This window comes from Dama dama, chromosome 30, assembly GCF_033118175.1.
Source record: "Dama dama isolate Ldn47 chromosome 30, ASM3311817v1, whole genome shotgun sequence".
NCBI classification, from domain to species: domain Eukaryota; kingdom Metazoa; phylum Chordata; class Mammalia; order Artiodactyla; family Cervidae; genus Dama; species Dama dama.
Window position 1 is genome coordinate 37,766,908 of NC_083710.1, and position 6,000 is coordinate 37,772,907.

The 6,000-nt window shown below is 42.0% G+C and overlaps 1 protein-coding gene across 1 annotated transcript in view; it reads right to left on the reverse strand.

The window, feature by feature from the left end:
• The window catches only part of TNFRSF19 (TNF receptor superfamily member 19), a 91,914-nt gene extending 87,539 nt beyond the window's left edge, over positions 1-4,375 (reverse strand). Inside the window, exon 1 of the mRNA XM_061133211.1 lies at positions 4,139-4,375. The gene's annotated coding sequence lies outside the window, so the exon portion shown is untranslated. The remainder of the gene's footprint in view (positions 1-4,138) is intronic.
• Positions 4,376-6,000: the final 1,625 nt, after the last annotated feature.

The window sequence follows — 6,000 nt, forward strand, 5'->3', positions numbered from 1 at the left end:
TAACACAGGCCAAACTGGGTATTTATTCAGTTGATATAACATCAAACTTATGACATCTATAGAGCAAAATTGCTGTAAGTTGCAGCAGGTGCACTGATCCTGGTGAGTTTATGATACCACGTTGGTCAAAACCTTCTTCTGTGTTTATTGAGAGAAGAAACAAGCCATGATGCTTCTTTTCTGCTTCCCAAGAAACACAGGTGACTGACTCCTCTGCACATCGCGGGATGAAGAAGCAGGCTTACTGGGCAGCAGTCCCCAAGGCCAGGCTGTAGGACTGTCTAAGTCCTGGGCACCACTGACAGGATGGAGAAAGCTGTACTTAGAACGCTTCTCAGAGAGGGAGCCGGTTGTGTTGGAAGAATCAGTCTGATCAAGTTGCTCAACACCTCCATGTTATCTCCCTCCTCCTCCTCATCAAAGGGCAGAGTTAAGTCACAGTGGATGATGCTGAAGTACTTTGCAGCAAGGATGTGAGAGATGGTCAGGCTGGAGTGGTGATTTCAGCCAGTGAGTGGACCTGAGGGAGCATGGCCACCAGGGAGCCTCCTCACGCCCCCTTTCGTAGCCCATTCCTCTAAGCAGTGCTGACAACATGTTAAAGAATCACTCCTTAATGGTGCACTGGTTTCTGAAAGCTTCCAGGGTGTCCTAAACGGGCCCTGCTATCACAGAGAGTCTGACCAACCACACCAATGATGGATGCATGAGTGTGGTCCAGTTCTGAAGCAGAGAAAGAATGACTTAGATCCCCAGGTCCTTTAGAGTTGAAGATTCTAGGCCCATGATGGAAAACTCAATCAAAAAATTCTAATAACTCTCATAAAATACACCAAATGAAATTTTTTACAAAGCCCATTCCCCTCCCTAAAATTCTGGCTGCAATGTGTGCTAACAGTCAAGTTCAGCTCCATGCAATTCTTATAACAGAATTAACTGCCCAGCCCTAAAACAAAAGAACCTGAATTGAAATCAGACTCCAGTGGTGCACTTAATTAGTCCTATGAGCTCGCACTTAATATTTAATCCCTCTGAGACTCACTTTTCTCTTTTGTATAATTGCAGCAACAAAATTAATTGCTGGAAATTTAAATGAGATGGTGTCCTAAAAATACTGTCAGAGTGCCTGACACACAAGTACTCCATAGATATGAGTGAATTAATAACTAGTGTATTAATAAATGCTAGTGAATGTTACTAAGTAATAATCTGTAAAGCTTTACATGAAATCTTTATGAGGGTGATAACACATGAGAGATAGCTATTTGGCCTTGAGATCAGTGTATATGTAAAAAATTTATAGTCAATAAATAAATTTATTCACGAGAGATATTCTTTTTTTTTCAAGAAAAAATCCCAGAAGGAGTTAGTGAAAACTTGCTCAAGAATTCTTAATATAGTCAAATGTAAATGAAATATATATCATGTACAAGCCCATATTGAATCTGTAAACTGAAATCTCACAAAATCCCACTGGGACTCTTCAGGGAGGAATAACAACCTTTAGTTAACTATTACATCAAACTTTTCACTTTTCACTAACATCCTCCAAGAAAGTATCAATTCCTTGGAAAGACAAAAAGAGTGTGCACATAATGTCAAAATATGTGTGTAATATATATATGCACACCTGTATCTACACATGCACAAGTATATATAATTCAACATTGCATAGATGTATTAAATTTTTGTGAAAATTACTTTAAATGTTCTGGTAAATTATGTGTGGCAGTAATTGTGTTCAGACTGCTTAGAAACACAGAAGCAACTGCAATTATTGGGAAATCAGAGGACTGGTCCAGTTGACTGACACATTTCTCACGGAAACAAAAACTACACAGCAGAAGGAAGTGGTTATCTTGATCTTTCAAACTAACCCTGTTCTCCAGTCAGCAGTGCATTTGTTTTAGCAGGTGTTGGAAAATATCCATGGTGAACTGGGAAGGACACAGGACCAAGACTTGGAAAACTGGCCACGTAACTTAATTAAGAAAGTCAAGTGACTTTTCCACAGTCCTAGTTTCCTCATCTGTACAATAGCTATAAAAATTCCACCCTGCTTATTTCAGGAGGACGATCTGGTCCACTCCCTCATTCCCCACATGAGAACACTGGGGAGTGAAGTGAATCCCTTAAGGTCACATAGCTGATCAGTGAGAGAATCAGGACTAGAAATAAGTCTTTTGAAGTCTTGGAGTTTCTGCAGTAACAAAGCTGCCATTGAAGCATCAGATAGGAAAGGGCTTTGAAGAATGTAATGTAAGGGTTTTCTTCAGTAGAAATCTTATGGATTTAAATCACAGTCAAGATCAACATAAAGCAATCAGTTCAGAGATGACTTTTAAGACTGTACCTGTATATTTAGCAATAGGCATCCTTTTTTTTTTAAAATCAAATACAATCTGCATCTTTTCTCAACCAAGACACAAAATGTAAACAATTCCCTGAATTAATTCAGACCCTGAAGTGGATTTTCAATGACTTGACTTGCCCAAGCAAGCTCTCTGCAAAGCCTAAATTAATCAGATAATTGCCAATCCTCCCTTTTGTTTTCTGTTGAAAAAGTGTGTGTTTGTTAGAATGAGCCTAGTAGCAGAATAATAGTCATTAAAAAAAATTTTAAGTCCCAAATCTGAACTAAATGACTGAATTCTTAAGCACACTATTTCTTTAGGCATCTTCTCCAGTCATTAATTTAAAAGTTTAATTTTCTTTATCCTAATGTGAACATTATTGCTGTGGTTGTGATGTAAAGAGGACTTTTTCAGCAAACGAATGAAAAAAAAATCAACCTAAGCTGACCACTCAGGATTTTGTGAACATGCTTTGTCACATTGTCAGTAAAACAAAAATTTAAATGCCTCTCTTGGCATGACTAAAAACAGGAGTTAAATCTTTTAAATTCTTACTGATACATCTTAAAAATAAAGCCAGTTTGGTATGGTTTTAAATAATCTCCACTTAACAGCTATCAGTTTTAAAATTAAGTAAACAATGCTAATTACACTCCTTCAAATATCAAGAGGAAAATTTAGAAAGTAATTTAATTAATTGGCTCTGAAAAATTAATTACACATGAAATGAGGCTCATTAGGCCCTTCAGGTCTCATCAGAATTTCTGACTAAAAAATAACTGATCTCATCACTTATTCTTGCTCTGTGGTGTGGCTGGCATTAAACAGACTACCGTGATGATACGTACTCTACCCAAGTAAAACTAAGACCAAAACATTAAAATAAGCTAATATGAACATGGTGCTCTTACATTTCCACTGTGCACGCGTGATCACTGAATTGACAAGTTAACTTGCAAATTCAGCACAGCCATATACTTTTTTGCCATACTGAGCATAAACTAAAGGGAAAATGGGACTAAAAATCGTGTAACATCGTAACTGTTGATCACCCAGTTTTCATAAACAGTTGGCAAATTTTAACTCACAACAGCTGTCACTGCATTAAAAGTACATGTCAGTTTAGGAATATTAACCTCTGGGATGTGTCTGCACTTGAGGCTTGTGCAAAGGTTCCAGAAGATCACCAGAGGATTTTTTTTTAAACCAAACTCAGCACAACCTAACCCTCCCTGTCTGACAATTCTTCAGTTTTACCCAGAAAAGGGCTTTAATCGTACTTGAATGGCTCTCCAGTATTTCCTTGGAAGGGACATACTGCATAAGGAAATGTATTTCTTAGGTCGGCATCTTGGAGGTGAGAGAGTAAGTGAAGAAACAGTATTACCAGAGATGCAGTGCTCTTTTCTATGAGAAAACAGGAAAGCATTGGTATCCATGGAGTCCCTCCGCCTGTTTACTAAGTAAAGCAACTTGTAAATACTTAGAGCAATTACAGCCTGCAGACCTCGGGCTCTGCAGCGGCGGGGGAGATGGCTCAAGTTAGCTCCCTCCCCTTCGGTCCTGTTGGAACAACTCATTTCCAAGTAAAATGTGCGCGGCAGATTGCAAACCCTTTGTACAAACTACCAAACGGACCCCGGAGTATCGGATTTCCTTTCATCCACACACACACAGAGTACTCAAGGACAGAAATGCTCGTGCCCCCCTAGACTAAAACCCTCTTTTCTGAGAACATGCAGGAAAAGTGCACCGAAAGCCACAACAAACAGAAATCGCTGTACCTTCAACGTGCTGAAGTCTTTCCAAGGACTCACCACCCTTTTCGGCAACTGAGTTTCTCCTTGGCAGCCCTTCTGCGCCCAACGCTTGTACCTTCCGAAAAATGTATGTCGGCACAAGCCCAGACGAAACCTCCAACCAGGGAAAAGAAAATGAAGCCTGCAGATCAAAGGCAGACGAGCAGGGAGATGAAATGCCCGTAATCTGATCGGTGATCAGTTGCCGCACATCAAAGGCAGGCCAAGTTGCTCTGTGTGCGTGTGTGTGTGTGTGTGTGTGTGTGTGTGTGTGTGTGTTTGTGTGTGCGCGCGCGCGCAGGGCTCTCGGAACGCTCCTTTCAAGCAGGTAGCCGCCCCCGCGCCTCCCCGCCTTCGGATTCTTTTGTTTGACCCGGATCCCGCCTTTCTCCTCTTCCCTGGCACCCAGGAGGCCCCCGCGGTAGCCCCCGGCCGGGACTGAGAGTCTGGGCCCGCGGAGCTCGGGCCCCCGCGCTGCGCCCGGGCTGCGCGCTGGGAGCCTCGCCTGGTGCCAGCCGGCCGCGCCGGGGCCCTTTCATCTCGCAGAGCCGCGGGTCCCATGACCTCACCGCTGCCTGGCAGGACGGCCGCCCGCGGGGAGCGCGCCCGGGGGCAGGGCGGCCGCCTCCGATCGCGCCGCGCGCCCGCGGCCCCGGCGGCAACGCCTGGCCGCTGTTGCGGGGCCACCCGGTGGGGAGCGGACCCCCGAGCTGTCCTGGCTGCCAGAGACACAGCCTTTATCTGCCCCTTTCTCAGAGGAACCGCGGTGCGTCCCGCAGAACCGGCGTCCGGTCTCCAGGATGGTTCCGAGGAGCATTGGGGACCCCGAGGGAGAGAGTGACCTCTCTCTTCAAAGGCTGTTCCGGCCTTCCCTGTGACCAGTCCTTACGGATTTTGAGTAACCTGTCTTTTCCTTGCAACTTAAATTATTAGACGTTGCTAATTAATCACCGGCGCTTTAATCAAAGTCATTAACGAGCAGATAACTAAGTTACCCAGTATTTTGATATCTCTCACCCTCTCACTTAAGCCACGGGGCCCTACACAGTCTTGATCTTAGTTTAGGATTCAAAAATGAGATTTTAAAACTACGTGTACTTCTTAGATAGGTGTAATTCATTAACACCTATTGAGTATTTAAAAGTCACAAAAGAAGGACTTCCTGGTGGTCCAGTGGTTCCCAGTGCAGGGCACCTGGTCTGATCCCTGATGGGGGAACTAGATCCCACATAACTAAGGCCTGGCCCAGTCAATTAAATAAAATAAATAAATATTAAAAAATAAAATTCACAAAAATAAAGAAGGCTGTGTTCCTTGCCTTTTAGGGCCATTTCTCCTAAACCCATAGTTTGGACTCCTAACTCACTAAAAGTCATCACATTTAGTCTATTTATTCATATTTTAACCTGAAACTTATTACATATTATTTAGAATTGTCTGACTATCCTTCCTGAACAACAGCAGATTCAATAAAATAAGTTTATTTTTAGTATTTATCAAAATAGAAAATAATTTCAAAATTTCATCTTACAATCCAGGATACAGTGCATTTCTGAATTCCAGGCCACTCTTCTATGGCCTGAAGGAAATTTTTCTATTTTCTAATGGCGACTTGCCAACCTTTAGAAGTCAGTTAAAAATATTTTGTAAAACTTAGAAGACAGTAGAATTTAAGTTATATATGTTATATACTCCTCTTCCTAATTAGTTTCATCTAATTCTTTCCTCATGTGATTTTTGAAAATGTAGTTTATGGTGTGTTTATTTCCAGATGTCTGGGATTCTCAAACAAATTTTGATAGCAAAATTTTTGGTTTCCACAGTTGAGTTCAGTATTTAACATTTAA